The following is a 16954-nucleotide window of genomic DNA, read 5'->3' as shown; positions in this document are numbered from 1 at the left end:
ACTTATGGCTCTGTTTTTCAGGAATTTAGGGCTCTTGTATTTGGTTCTTGGTGTAGACTTGAAGTAGATATTCTGTATAGGATTTTGAAGATTATTGCCTACTGGTTTAAGGGTAGTAAGAGCCCCGATGCTGGTGAGAGTGATGGAAAATGGGAAGTGAATCTGGGAAGGAGGAAAACAAATACAGGGTTGAATATATTCGAGTTGCCTGCAACTTCTCAAGAAATAATTGGTTATTAATTGGACATTTGAAACATACATATAGAGACTATATGGAATCATTGTGAAAGAGAACATTTGATCAGAAAGAGTAAGGGTGGGCACATTACCTGTTGGATCCTTCTGGTCTCTAACTTCCATTGGTAAAAGTTTAACCCATGGAACATAAAACTACCAAATCACAGGTTAATTAATGCATGACTGGGGTAACTCTATTGAATGTGATTTCTAAGGAGGGTTTAGTATATTTACATTGATGATAGGGCTGTATGTTGCTATCTATTGAGTTTGCCTGCAGAATTTGATATAATGGGTTTGGTTAATGATATGGGTATCAATTACTATGTGTGCTTTGTGTCAGTCTAAGATTCTATTGTGGTTAGTTAAAATAGTCTTCACAGAGCTGATAGTTACGATGAAGCTGAGTCATAGTAAAGATCTTTGGTGATCAGAAGAGTAATGAGAAATATGAACTAAGATTATCAAAGATGACAATGAACAAAATAAGATGGCATGAATTGAGAGCAGATTGAACAATATTTCTACACTCATGTTCATAGCAGTATTATTCACAATACCCAAAAGATGGAAGGAACCCAAGGATCCATAGATGACTGAAAAAATAAATAAAATTTAGTAAGTTCTTACAATACAATGGTATTCAGCCTTAAAAAGAAAGGGAATTTTGACACATACTGCAACATGGATGGACCTTTAAGACTTTATACTAAATTAAATAAGGAAGTTACAAAAGGACAAGTAATATTTAATTCCATTTATGTGAGGTACTCAGATTAGTCAAATTCCTAGAGAGAGCATACAGAATGGTGGTTTCCAGGCTCTGGAACAAGAGTTATTATTTAATGGGTATAGAATGGATTTTCAGTTTGAGTAGATGAAAAAATCTGCAGACAGATTGTGATGATGGCTCACAGCAATGTGAATGACCTTAACACCACTAAATCTGCCCAAATAGAAAGTTTTCTGTTATATATGTTTTACCATAACAAAAAAATGTATCATCCCAAAAAATATGAAATGGGAAGGACAGTTTGAGAAAGTAAATTTGGGACAAAATACACTTAAATAAAAATATTCTTTAGATATGTATACTATATCTGCCCTATATAAGGTGTTTTAGGTAAAATAGAAATTTGTCACTCACTAGAAGTGAATTATTGGGTACATAAATTAATCTGCCTTGTCTTCTTCTCAAGCGTGATAGTTTGGATTAGGTGAATTCCAGACTTCTTTTTCTTCAAATACATATTACATCTGTGATTATGTCTGTACTTTGGTAAAAAAAAAAAAATAGAATACTCACTCAAATCCATTTCAGGCATTGTATCATAGAAAAACATTGTAGCAGTAAACCAATCCTGCCCATCTCTCCTACATTATCTATCAGTGCCTTGCCTGGGGGTAGTGCTGCTTAGCACTGAACCATTCTCTGGAGACATCTTGCTGCATCAGGTGGTTTTCTTCAAGCAGTTTCCACATTTGTATCTGGCATGTTTATACTTCCAAACCTAGAAAGTTCTGGAATATGTTCCAGAACACATTCTCACAGATTCCAATATGATTTAACTCTCCTCTTTCTCCTAGTATTTATATGCTAGTCACAATTTCTCTTGTAATAACATATGTTTTACTATAGTTAGTGCCTTGAACTAGAAAGTACTCAATAAAAATATGTTTAATTACTTTGAAAAGCAAGTTATATATATATATATATATATATATATATATACATATATATATATGTATGTTTTGCTATTCATGTCTTCTAAGTAAATTTTAGTTTTTATTTTTCTATTACTCTATCATATAATTGCATTGAGAAAAAGACATAGAAGAAAATAAGTTTAAAGTAAATATAAAGAGTCACTGAAATTACTTCTGACATCTTATTTTGATCTAAAATATATTAGGACTATAAACCTAATGAGACATAAAGATGAATAGAAATGAAATTGAGTTATGTCAATACTTCTTTTTCCCCTCCTTGTGATTGAATTCACCTTTGGGAAAAAGAGTAGTAATTGCACATAAAACTTGTCATTTCTCCAATTTGGATAAGAAGTAAAGGAAGGGTGGATATTGGTACTCAGGGTGATAATACATATGGAATGAACCAATGACAATTTTGTAGAACATTACTCCTTTTTAGATATCTATCTTTATTAATTTGGAGAGAATAGAAAAGTCGACGGGACATAATATTTACATGCTTATATTTAACTGGAATTTTAAGTAGTGTAACTATACTAATATTTCAATGTCTTAAATTTAGTTTGGTAGGATAGGTGCAGTTATGTAAGAACACTGGTACTGGTATATCCTGTTGATAATTACCAGGCTTTAGATAAATTAAATACATACATACATACACATACATACATACATACATACATACATCCTAAGTGGTTTTTTTTTAACTTAAAACAACAGACTGGAATGTAGTAATTAAATGAAAATTCTTAAATCAAAGATCATACTTCTGGTTTGAGTGTGATTTACAGAAAAAGAAGAGTGAATCAACTTGGTACATCTCTTTAAAGTCACATCACTTTCAATCACCAAAAAATGTAGGAAGAAGTTACTGATAACAAGTTCCAATTATGTAATATTCTCAGGTCCTACATTAGCAGTTTTGAGTATTATTAAGTCTTGCAGATATATAGTCCTGCAGATATATAGTCCTGCAGATTTCTGTAATAAAAACATATCTGAGTGAAGAAAATATTAGTCCGGAAACGCTATGAAAGCTTGTATTGTTAATACGCCCTGAGGATGGTGTTAGAGTTGTTTAGTTGTGCTTATCTAAAGCTTCCCATCTGAAGGCTAATGAAGAGATCTGGACCACTTTTCTGCAATGTCAGTAAAGAGCTTTAATGACTAGAGAGTAATCAGTTTCCAAGGCAGCAATCTCTAGGGACATCTACCCAGTTAAGGCAAGGAAAAGTATGGCAAAAATTTATGCCACCAAACAGAAACAAACCAACAAACAACAACAACAACAAATAGGCTGAGCAATTTGACTTCTTAAAGAATTTGCAAGGGAAAAGGTCTTGGATTTAGTGGTGTATTCGCCTAATTAAAATAGTCAGAATTTTTATTTTCTTCTCAATGTAAATCAGTATTGAGAAAAGTATGTCACCTCTGATATTCCCAGGGCAATAAATTTAAATGAATTAATCATTCCACTTATTCAGAAACTTGGAAGAGTGATAGGCACTTGCCAATGGGCTGTAGAATTCCTGGCTCATTAATTTCTAGATGCCAGAGGAGATTGGAGAGGCTGTGAAATGATTTAAATAGAAATAAAAAGAAATAAATCATCTTAGACTAGATATGCCTATTTATCTTTTTTACCCTCTAATCAATGACTATAATATTACATGTACATAATAGTATAATAACATTAGTGTAGAGTGTTCAATCCTTTTGTTTAATCAAAGTTTATGAAGTCAACATGATTTTGAACTCTACCTGAATTGGAATTTAACGTTCAGGAGAAGCCTTTTAAGATTCTGATATATCATTGAACAGGCCAAGTCCCTTAAAACTAAAGTGGCTATCTAATTTATCATTTCAACCAGAGCACATCTAAAGAAAAGAGAGTTCTGGTCAGGATAGGATATATGGTCACTCTAATACTGAAATATTAATAAATATGCATTATATGACTATTGGAAGGAATTGGTCCAATTCCTGAAAATTGTTGTTAAAGTATTAGCTAAGCTGCTATAACAAAGCTGACAAAAAGAAAAATAATAATCATACAGAGACAGAGAACAGCACAGATAATCACTAGAAGAATAGGTGTTAGACACTGGAGGGATTTAGCTGTCTTTTTGACAAGATTGTTTCTCAAATATGATATGCTGAACAATCAGAATTACACGGAATGCTTCTTAAATTGTATGTTCTTGAGCAGCACACTGTTATTCTGTATTGAGATCTTTGAGGGTGGGAACTAGGAATGGACATTTACTACAAACTCAGGATACTTATAGATAGGTAAGATTGGAGCTATAATCTTTTAATGATTATTTACATATCATGACTTCTTTCAATGTAGCAAAAGACAATTTACTTCTTCATTTGTAAAAAAAATGCTACTTCTACATAAGTTTTATAATTTTCACTTATACATAAATAAAGTGAAAAAGTTATGTTGAACCATAATATTCTCCTTGTGAACCACTATATCTTCAACACTGTAATTCTGAAAATGTTTATATATGCTAACCAGAGTGGCTTAAAGTGAGATTTCCAATATGATTAGTTGGAAATATAGTGTGGTTTCCTCTTGTACTGATGTTAGGCTTCTAAAGTTGTATGAAACAAAAAATAGCATATGAAAAATTACCCTTTATACAAACTTCCCGTTATAAAATGAATAAAGTCTGAGGACCTAATGTTTAACATGGTAACTATATAAGAATGTACTGCATAATTTAAATTTTCTAAGAGAATTTCAATGTTCTTATGAAAAAAATAATAATAAAAGGAAAACGTAATGAAATAACACGTTACCTTTACTTCTGTGGTCTTTACACTTTTTCCAGTCCCTTAAAAAATAATCCTAGTCCAATCATAGAAAATTACCAGACAAATCTGAGTTGAGAAACATTTCACAAAACACCTAACTAGTACTCTTCAACTGTCAAAGTCATTAAAAACAAAGGAAGTCTGAGGAATTATCACAGCCAAGAGGACCCTAAGGAGATATGACAACTAAATATAACATGGTATCCTGGATGGGATCTTGGACCAATACAAAGACATTGAGTAAGAACTAAAAGAATCTGAATACCATATTGACTTTAGTTACTACTAATATACCAATATTGATTCTTTAATTGTGACCAAAGTACCATACTAATGTAGCATGTTAACAATAGTAGAAACTGTGTATGGGGTGTAAGGCATATATTAGAACTCTTCTGCACTACCTCCACAAGTTTTCTGTAACGCTGAAACTATTATAAAAACTTTATTAAAAGAAATGATCCTTGACAACTCTTTCTTTTTTTAAAAAAATTTTAATGTTTATTTTTGAGAGATTGAGAGAGTGTGAGTGGGGAGGGCAGAGAGAGGGAGACACAGAAATGAAGCAGGTTCCAGGCTCTGAGTTGTCATCGCAGAGCCCAACATGGGGCTGGGACTCACCAAGCAAACTATGAGATCATGATCTGAACTGAAGTCGGACGCTTAACCGACTGAGCCACCCAGGTGCCCTGACAGCTCTTTCTACAGTGGGACTTCTAATAAAATGGCTGGCATGGGTTTAGAAGGTATGCTTTAGAAACACATTTATTAAAACTTTGGAATTTGGTTTCCTATTGAGATATGCTTTTGCCTGAAAAAAAAAAAAAAAGCACGATGGAACTGAGAACACTGAGAATTGGAAAGACAAAAGTCACCCTCCTTGTAATCATTCTTAGGCATAAGCTCTCTGAGTAGAACAGCATGGGTTTTCCCATGGCTATTAAATTAATTTTCCCTTTGGTTTCTTCATGACACATAGTACAGTTCTATAATTTAAAGGTATGCACAGGGTGACACCACTGTACTTGGAATCAGAGGAGCAAAATCCTTAAATTCTTTTTTATAAATTTTACTTTTTTATTTGAGAGAGAGAGAGAGAGAGAGAGAGAGAGAGAGAGGAAGAACATGAGCAGGGGAGAGGGGTAGAGGGGCAGAGGAGGAGGAGGAGGAGGAGAGAGAGAGAGAGAGAGAGAGAGAGAGAGAGAGAGACAGAAAGAAAGAGAGAGCATGCAGCCTGATTTAGGGCTTGATCCCATGGCCCTGAGATCATGACCTGAGCCCAAATCAAGAGACAGACGCTCAGCCGACTGAGCCACCCAGGTGCCAGGAAATCCCTTAAATTTTAAATATATTGAATTTATTTGTACATATGTTATTACAATTCTTAAAGCGGTTCTTTTGGAGAAAATTTAATGTGTGCATATTGGAATATTTGGAATAGGGTCTGTCATAACATAGATCGGTTGGGAGACTGTTAAGGCAGTTTGGATATGGAATTGTGAAGATGGTGGCAGTGGGAATGGATAAGATACTGATTTGAGGAAATCATGGAATCAATGGAGATGGGGAAAGAGGAGAAAAGAACTGGGGTTAGGAACAGGTTTTGAATCTGGTCACTCAGTGAATATTTACTGGCAAACATTTGATAGAGTAAAAAAGTCAACATAAAGTCATAAAGTTAGAAGTGCTGTGGTTAGTGGATTGGTCAGATTGGATATTTTCAATACTACAAAGATCTTTGTAGCCTTGTGCTCTTTGTATCCATTCAAATACTTAGTGTCCTAGCTTATCAGTTTATTTAATGAGGATAGTAATTCTTCCCATCTGCCTTATGGGAATGTGAGAATTAATAAGAAAAAAATTCCTAAAGTCATTTTGAGCTCTTCACTATTTAACATTGCTAGAGAGGGGATTCACTAGAGCATGAATTACACTTTTGCCATGGGAAAAACAGGTTTTCAGTAAAAGCAGGAATGGAAGAATATGCTTCAAAAGATGTATGTTTCCTGTATTATCTGATGATGTTATATATTGTTTTGAAGGTCTCTAATTCATAAATATGCTTGAGAACTTAGTGTATTTCCCTATGGGTTTTTTTATCTTTTAAGAATTTATTTGTGGATCATCTCCTCTTTAAAACTTTATGACAATAGCAAGCAATATCAACTCTGTCCTTTAAACTCCCTCAAGTATGTTCACTCCCCAAATCCGGTATATATATCATGAATGTACAATTTACTGGTTTATACTATTAGTTGTATTTGTTTATTTGCCTTTTCAATGTGATTGTGAAATTCTAACAAGGACTAAGCTTCATAACACTAAGTGGACCCTAAAAATGTTTAATAATCTATATGTGGATATTTAAACATCTAGTAAATGCTGCACATGATTATCATTTTGAGCAACAAAACTGCAACTCATTGGGCAATAAGTAAGCTAAAATCCACTTTCAGGGAATTGTTAATACCTCAATAAAAAAAATGCAATGTTTTAATAATATTTATTGAAAAAATCATTAAATCAGTACACTCTATATATTAACTTTAAAACATAAAGTCTTTAATTTTTTAAATATTATTGTTTAATTTTTTTGAAATGTCAAACCAGTTTAGATATATTTATTATGCAGAACCCTGTATTAGTATACATTTTTATGAGTATCTCCTATGTCACTAACAATATTATGTCACACACAGCTGTATAGAAAAAAAATAATGCCTTATTTATTATCCATACTCAGTGGACATTTAATGGGAATAAAGCCTAGTTCTTCTGTTTCCAGGAGTGGGGGCCCAAACTAACAACTCATAGATGGTTTGCCCTTGATAGGAAATATGAAAAAAATGTAAATAGAAAATGTAATTCAAACTATTTAGGAGGATGGACTAAATTTACTCTATCAATTGCAGCCTTGAGTAGGTTGTAAAACACGTTGTATATCAGTTTTCTGCATCTGAAACCTAACATCACAGACATCATAAGGAAGGGTATTTTCAAATCCTAAATGCTCCAAAGCTCAGCACAAGATGTACACCTCTATTTGCATCAATATCTTCTTTCTCTGAATGTGGCTTTTGGAAGTACTGTACTATTACAGTCATACATTTCTAGCTCCAGGAAAAACAAATTTTTGCGTCTGTCACTTGGGAATGAGAAGCAGCAAAAACCTCTGGAAGAAGTTCCAGAAAGAGTTATATGGATGCCAAAGAAATTGTAAATTAGGACAGTATACTCTGAAAATCAGTTGGAAGGCCTTGCCCTAAGTTGTTACTACAGCAATCATAAATAGTGTGTGTGTGTGTGTGTGTGTGTGTGCGTGTGTGTGTGTGTGTATCTATATTTTAGAGGCTAAAATCACTAAAATCTGCTTGGTCATCTTTTCCTTACAAAATATTTCCTGCAGTTTTTGTAGTATTATTGTAGTCAATTGCTTTTTATATATTGAATAATTACTTAAGTTACAGTTTTTAAATTACATTATAGAGGAAAATATCTGAATAACAAGTAGACTTGTAGGGGGATATATAGAAAAAATGAAGGTGAAAGTTAATATAAAATTATGTTCATTATAGAAAAGAGATATTTGAAATATTTTGAAATATTTTCTGATTTTGAATATTTATGGGAAGAGAATTTGACTAACTGAATATTTAGTTTACTGAGGAAGTATTGTTATTTCTTCAGGTGTGATAACCCTATTTGCAGTTCAGTTAATTAAAAGGAGTACTTCTTTAGAAATACATACTGAAATTTTCATGATTAAACAGATAAACTCCCTCATAATATGGGGAGAGGATGTGTGGGGATATAAGTGGGACAGAACAGGTTTTACTTAGATGCAGATAGAGATTTACTATAGCCTAATTTTATGTATTTTGAAGTTCTCCATTATATAAAAGATCCAAAAAATATATAAAAATAAAGAGAAAACATAATTAGGATATAATTTTATGAATAAAAATTTTTAATATTGCTGATTTTGAATTGTCTTTTTAAACTTTCTGAACATTTATAATAGTGCTTTATTAATTCTTTGAGTTTTGTAGATAGATGACTAAATCATCTATAAATGGTATTTTGGCACCTGATTTCCAAAATTAAGCTTTTAAAAAGAATTACCTGTCTTGTTTTTGTAGTTCCAGAATTTCCCAAACAGCACTATAGAATAAGGAAACTACATCCCACAGAATACATTTTTGTTACCTGAATAACTGGATGAATTAGTGGAGTGCTAATAGACTTCTATGTCTTATTCCTGGCTTCAGTGATGATGGTTCAATTATTTGACATTAAGGGTAATGATGAGAGGGGTGCCTGAGTGGCTCAGTCGGTTAAGCATAGGACTCTCGGTTTCAGCTCAGGTCATGATCTCATGGTCTGTGGGATTGAACCCCACATAGGGTGGCTCCGCACTGACAGCATGGAGCCTGTTTAGATTTTCTCTCTCTCCCTCAGTCTATCTCTCTGCCCTTCCCCCCCCCCCACACACACATACTCTCTCTCTCTCTCTCTCAAAATAAATAAACTTAAAAATAAATAAAAATTAAAAAAAATTATGAGAACCATGGCATCACAGATGGCAGAGTAAAAGTACATTTTCTGCCTTACTTGAATCCACCAAATTCAAAAAATATATATAAGTCAGAATTCCCTTTTCAACTACCAGACAATGATTATTAGACTACACTAAAGTTATGCAGGATACCATAGTGAGAGATAATGAGAGCTATCATTAAACACTTTCCCAGGCTTTAAACAGAGAATTTCTTCAAAAGTGGGAACGTTCAGAAAAACTTGATCAATGAACTTTTACCTAGATTTCTGGGGATCCTGCTTATGGACCAAAGAGAAGAAAAGACTATTGTTTATTCTTGTTCCTTACAGCAGACCAGTAAGGGGATAAGTTTCAGGGAGAAATGTTATCGATGTGCTATCTTTATTTTTTTTCCAACAATTACCACTTGTCTAAATAGAAACTCAGAAAATTGAATATACTTCACAAAATGTAATTAATATTCCTTACCAATGGAATAAGAAAGTAATGTGATATTTAGAGAGGATCCCTATCTATGGCACTGTTCTCAGACCTAAGAAGGTGAATTCTCTTGAATATTTTATCTATGTATACCCCATAGTATATCTCCTATTTCAAAATATTCACTTCAAAAATATCAGTATAGGAATTATATAATTTTATAAAATGTATTATGCTGCATTAATAAACAGGATTGATGGAAAATTATTCCTTTGAAGTTTTTTTTAACCCGCAAAGCAATATGGCATGTGCTCAGTTGTTATATACAAATATTCAGTCAGTCCTCTTCAGAGACAAAGAATTAAGTCAAACTTGTCAGTAAAATGTATTAGTTGCTTTAAGAGGAATTTTTAGTTTATGAATGTTTAAATCCTTTCAATTCATGGCAATAAAAAATACATTTTTCTTAGAACATTAGTAAATCCGTAAATTTCAATTGAGTATCCACTTCACCAATTAGTAAGAAGACCTACATTTTTTTATTGTGAGGAAAACTTTACCTCACAATGTAACAGTGTAACAGATGTCATTTCTGGTTTAAAAAATAACTGATTCAAGCACTAGTGCAAAAGTCAGAATTGACACACATATAGTGTGTTTAATAAAATAACTATTTTAGAAGTTCTGCAATACTTTTATTTTTGCTTGAATATGCTAAGAAGACAGAATCTAAAGTTAAGAGAAAGAAATATACTTAGGTTTTTGACATTGTAGTATTTTTGGAAAAATATAGAATAGATACTTTACCTTTGGTGGAACTTGAAGTGGCTGATACTAGAAGTCTAAACTAGAATATGATTGAAATATTTATATTACATATCTAGCTAGTTACTTTACTGTTGGGCCTTCTCCTTTTGCAAATTCATGTGTTCTAAAACTCAGAAATATTGAATGATGTACTTAGGACAGCTTTAGAGATAATTTTTCTTCAGGATCCTCTGCTTACTGAGTTCTCTAAAGACCCAGAGCTAATCACTGGTACAGTCAGAATTAGAGCTAGGTTGTCTTTATTCTCAGAATAGTTCCTTTGTGGACAGTGTCCCTATCTCCTTCTGATAATAGTTAAAACACTTACTGTGTTTTTATTGTCTTTCTGTGATGCTGGTGGTATAATAAGAATGCAAAGGAAACTATGTGAAGTGTATGCATGAATTTAGATTTTAAACCTGCACTGGCATAGGGCAATATTTTCTACATTCCCATCAAAATGAACAAAGTTAACATTATATCATTTTAATGAATCACATTCAGTGTTTAGCAAATTTTAACTTTAAATGGAAACATTCCATTTTAAAGACTTGACAGTGTTCTGAAGTACATTGCATTTTCTCTAAAATTTATTCTAAGGTAAGAATATCATTGAGGTCCTTCGGAGTATAGTCAAATATAGATATAGATAGATAGAGACACACACAGACACACACACACACAGACACACACACACACACATGATAGTAAAGCCATAGCCAAATCTCTGTCTCAGAAATAACTCACAGTGGACAAGTTGCTTAAGAAAACTAATGCAGAAGATGACCTGAACTAATCTCTAGAGGTCTAAATTTGTCCAAATGATTTTCTGAGTTAATAATCTGGAGACAAATGTGAACACTGGTAAGCCTGCAGAAAGATGCTTATTGGAATTGGGACAGTTATCTTTACAAGAAAAATCAAATACCACAATTAAAGGTAACAAAAGGAAAGGAAATAAGAGAATGGATTTGTATAGAGAATTGTCAATCTGTGTATACATACAAAGAAAGGGCATATGACTAGCAGGGTTGGTTTAATGGAAGAGTCATAGAGAAATGTTTTTAGTCTCACATTACATTAAAACAAACAAACAAACAAATAAAACAAAGGAATAACCTTGCTCTTTTGGAAAATTGATTCCCTGGACACACTGGAAAAATACAGGCAGACTATTAAAATAAATGTTTTCACATGGATGCAATAGAGAAGAATTTTTTTTCCCAAAATTAACTGGTTCAGTTAAACTACTACCAAGTATTTGAAAGCAATTATGTTACGTAAATGTTTAAACAAATATATTACCATTTTGCATTGTGTATGACAGTTGATCTGTGATTATCTTGACTAATGAAAAATCAAGTCATTTTCAGTGGGTTTTAGCGTATATCACGTATATACTTTGATTAAAGATTCATATTTCTGACTTTACTTATGGTAATATGTAAATCAACTGTAGATATTAGACTTTTTTGATTCTGAGTGTCAGAATATAGCCATTGATATCTATCTATCTATCTATCTATCTATCTATCTATCTATCTATCTATCTGTCTATCTGTCTATCTAATCACTAGCTTATAGTGTGTATGTGTTTATATGTATATAGATAGCCATAAGCCTTCAAACATATATTTGAATCAAAAATTCTTAATTATATAGAGACAGAAGCAACTGAAGACATGTCTGTCTGATGAATTTGGCATTGAGAAGGAAAAGCACATTATTTTCTTATATTTAATGCTGTAATTGTTTTAAGAAGATGAAGATAGGGTTAATTGTTGAAATGCTTATATCCAATTTATTCAGGTTTTCTGCCTCTAACTAGGTTATGATGAGTTATTTACAAATCTCTAACATAGGCACCAGAAGAGAACCTAAAACCTGTTTGAATGAGATATTGAAATTAACAACATTATATGATTTTTGCCATGGATTATTCTCTCTCTCTTTTTAAACTTACTAAGTGATTATGTAGAAGTCTTCCTCTGAACATATCAAAACCACTTAAACAATGTAATCAACTTATTATTATATAAGAATTTTAACATTAAGATGAAACACTGCTCTAACAGCTCTCTATAAGACCATCTGGAAGGAATATCACTAAATGATTTTGAAAACATTTGGAATAAGATGGTAATGATACTCATATTGTTAACAAATCTATAAACACACATTAAAATAGAAATCTTTGGTGGTCTTAATAAAAATGATAACATTTTATAAGTTATATGTCAATGCTGCAGTTTATATTTGCTAACATTAAAAATAGATTTTATTATGTATAAAATATGATTAAGACATATATTTAAGTATGTGCTCAAAGAGATAAAGTCTTAAAATGAGACAAATTTAGGAAATGGATAAAAAGAAAATGAAATAATCAGAGTGCAAATGATACGGATGAAACTTTAGAAGAAATATTGGCTAATGACATACATAATGGCTAGTTACATGTCCTAGGAGAGACTTTTAACTTAAGTTCAGTTTGACAATGTTCACCTAATAAAATGCTCTAAATTATCATAATATGTTAAAAGTTGATATACTCTACCTAAGTTAGTATAATTTTATGTAGATTTTATGATAGTTTATGTGGGGAATAAGCTTAAGAATTCCCTGGGCTTATACCAATGGATTAACAAGGCATAAAGAAGCACAAAGCCATAGGATGCTCACATCCGAGTTTGGGTAAACAAGATTAGGACCCCAGAATAGGGGGGTGCAAAGGCACCCCAGAATAGAGAGGGGGTTCAAAGGAACCCAACATAGAGAGGGGGTGCAGAGCCCCCAGATTAGACATGGAGGGGCAAAGGGCCTCAGAATAGAGAAGGGTGCAAAGGCACCCAATACAAAGGTACATGAAGTAAGCAAGATTAGGCGTTCAGGGCAGAAGCACCCCCCCAATTTAGTGCTATAACAAAGCTGAATTTAAGGAGGAAAGGACCAAGTTAGGGAAACAGATAAATAGAGCTATAGACCGCTGCTTTGGGGGTGATGCTGCCCAGAGTGGAGCTGATTAACAAAAGAAAAGGTGCCTTGTTAACCCTGAGGTTATTTGTTCTATCTGTCTTATCCCCTAGACTAGCTAAAATAAACAGACACGACGCCTCCTGTCTGCCATTAACAACCACCTGCCCATCTGCCAGGCGCCAGGAATTTGGTTTATATTGGCCCAAACCCCAAACACTATATATCTTCAAAACCCCCTTTTCCCTTATGCCCATGAGTTAATGTTTACAGTTTCTCTGTCTCTTTGTGCACACCTATCACATTTGTAAGCCTTCTGATCTTAGTAAATACCGGCAAGGATGGTTATTCAGGGCTCTTGTATTTTGCAGACATTAGCCATCTCTTGCTTTTCATCCTGTGTCCTGCTCTTTTCCTGGGCAAAAGAGAACTTTAGAGTTAGAGTCTACAAAAAGTTTATATATAAAGATTTATTTCAGATCTATTTCTACATAATTATTAAATCGTATAACTTCTATTTTCAGAAATACACTGTAACTACACTAATTCTAAAAAATATTAACTTGTGAAAATGAAATAAATATTTAATTAAAACATGGCAACATGTGCATTTTCTCTCCTCTACGATTTTGAATATTTGTTTTATGGTTCCAAGTAAAGGGTTATTGGTGTAAAGGGAATGTTAAAAGTAACAAGGATGTCTACACATAGAATAATCTGGGAATACATTGTTCCAAGAAACTAGAAGTTACTTTCTTATACTGTCTCTCACTTCAATAAAAAGAATATTAAAGATATATATCAAAATGCACTTTCTTTATGCTGCCTTAAAGGCAATATAGGTACACTATGACTTAGAAGGCCTCCATCCAATGTTCAATTTCTATATTCAGAGACCTGTTTTTCAGACACATTTTAGCTTATATTTTGTTACATTAAAACATAATGTCTTGCATAAACAAGTAGAATACAGCCCTTATTTTTAAAGTGAATATTCAAAACAGAAAAAAAGCATACACATTTATATCAAAGTTAACTTTTTTAACAAATGAGAAAATCTAAAGATGTACACTTTTATTTCTTGTTTTTATTAAGATGAGCTTTCTGATTACTTTGCTTTGTAATATATTTAGGACATTTTTTGTTCTAATGCAAAATATTTTTTAAATATACATGTAAATTATATTTAATTTTCAGATCAAAATGAAATTAATATCAATGACTATTGATTGGGTGAAATAATGTCTTCAAATAGCACATTGTGTTAAGTATAGTATTCCTCAACATCACTCTTCCAAGTGACTATGTACTTTTGAAAAAATATGAGCCTAATAAATGGTGATAAGGTTTCTTTCTAAACTTGTAGCTGAATATGCTGCATTTATTTTTTCTCACTAGAAGTTATAGCTTTAGGAATTTGTCACTTTCAGAATGATGGTCAAAATAGGCCACATTTTATCATAAAAAATAATTTAAGGCCTTGTATTTTCAATACTTTGAGTTGTTGTTCTGTATTTACATTTTTATTTGAAAGAAAAGATACAATGAGTCTACATTTGTATAAAGGCATAGGGAAGAGTGAATATAACATAAAAATAAATACATTGATATGGTGAAAACAACAAGAAAACTTTGGATAGGATGGTAACTTGGGGTAAAGCAGAGGGCAAATGGTTAGCTTAGTTGACAGAAATATGTTTGTTTACATTGTATAGGAAGTGGTTGAAGCAGAGAAGCTTTGTGGTATGGTTTGGGAATTTTAGGTTTTATGTTAGGTAATATGCACATTCACTTCAGTGTCCTTAGCAATATGAAAATCGTGCTTAAGGGAGTATTAATTACAACTTCACAAAAATTAATGGGAGAAGTTATGAGAATGGAATCTTGGTGGAGGTTCTGAGGCAACCTGCTAATAATCGCCTGTAAACTATTCAGACTCTTGAGTGAAAGTTAAAGGTGGAACTTAAATGAAACTTTGTTAAGGTTGGCATAATATAATAGCAATTAAAAATAGCAAGTCACATGAGAAAGGTTTTTTTGTGTCTATGTCGAGTGAATCTGTGAATCTGCCACCTTCTCAGTATGGCTTTCTACTATAGGAATAAGGACTTAAGGATTTCTGGTAGTAGGGTATTCTCTTTGACCTATTAATTATTTAGTAGTAGTTTAGTAGAATTTAGTTGCCTAAATTCTCAACACATTTATTTAGACTATACCTTGTTTTAACCAGGTTAGTGGCAAAAAAATAATAATAAATAAAAACTTTTGCAAGACTTGAGAGACACGGCATCTCTGTAACTTCACTGTTATTTGCTTTTACTTGTGTCATTAGTATCATCGACCCGTTTTCTCTGCAAGTATCTTTGTTAGTCATCTTTCCAATTTATAAGTGTTAGTTTAACTAAAATTATATCATTTAATCTAAAAATTCATCCAACAGGGAGCATAGAAGGGAAAATAGGTCCTAGTATGCTAACGGTATACCAGTGAATGAGGACCTCAATAAAATCCCACTGTATTTGGAACCCTTACTCTTCTCAGGTTATGTCTCATATTATGTATGATGCATGGTTACAAGTATGAGTGTGAGAACCAGTGACAGTCTGCATATTAGCCACTAGTGAGTTGTAATGTCCTCCAACATTTACAGCGAAAAGAAATTGAAATATCTGTGCTAATAATTTACTTTTGCTGCTCAAAGGGTGACACATCTATCTTCCGAAAACAGATTTCGAGAAGGAGAAAAACATGAGAGAAATATAATAGTTATTTTCTTGAGACGAACACCTATGTAAAGAAAGGGAAAGAGTCAGGATCAGTCATAGGGAGAATGGGTGTAATGTTACCTTATAGAAGGTTTCTGCTGACCTGAAAGTGAACTCTCAAACATGCTTTTTCTCTCAGTATTGTACTGAATTATGGCAAAGGACTTAGGCCTTCCTGGGATGCCCCAGGAAGATCACTTGACCTTTGGTGAGATTATCTTCAGCAGTGACAATTCATAAAGAACTCTCACAGTCTAAGGCTTTTTGCCAGCAGCTGGGGTCTGAGAGGGGATCTAGACAGCATATCATAGTATTCACTACAGCATTCCATTTATGGTACTTTTAAAAATGATTATGAAATGTAATTACATTATGGCAACAAATGATCTAAGCACAGAGTTTCAGATATATATTTGGTATTTGCCTAATCAATGTAGCCATGCAGTTGAAACTTCAACAACAAATTCATTTACTCAAAGATTATCACAAATCTGATTTGTGTCAATCATTTGCCTGAGGATGCAAATATCAGTAAAGCAAAACTGATAGAATAACACTGGCATGCAAATGCATAGTTGTAATAAAGCATCATAGGTACTTCGAAAGAATCATGTATTAAGTTCAGGGAGGCAAAGACATTAAGTGTTCTATTTTA

At 32.8% G+C, this 16954-nt stretch overlaps 1 long non-coding RNA gene across 9 annotated transcripts in view; it reads right to left on the bottom strand.

Moving 5' to 3' along the window:
- The window catches only part of LOC109493053, a 151646-nt gene that overhangs the window by 60023 nt on the left and 74669 nt on the right, over positions 1-16954 (bottom strand). For 4 of the 9 annotated variants that reach the window (XR_006588215.1, XR_006588220.1, XR_006588217.1 and 1 more), the window contains one exon: positions 13868-13949. The exons of the other annotated variants lie outside the window; for them this stretch is intronic. This is a non-coding gene — a long non-coding RNA (uncharacterized LOC109493053). The remainder of the gene's footprint in view (positions 1-13867; positions 13950-16954) is intronic. 9 annotated transcript variants of the gene reach the window in all.

This window comes from Felis catus, chromosome D3, assembly GCF_018350175.1.
Source record: "Felis catus isolate Fca126 chromosome D3, F.catus_Fca126_mat1.0, whole genome shotgun sequence".
Taxonomy (NCBI): Eukaryota; Metazoa; Chordata; class Mammalia; order Carnivora; family Felidae; genus Felis; species Felis catus.
This window is presented reverse-complemented; position numbering and strand designations above follow the sequence as displayed.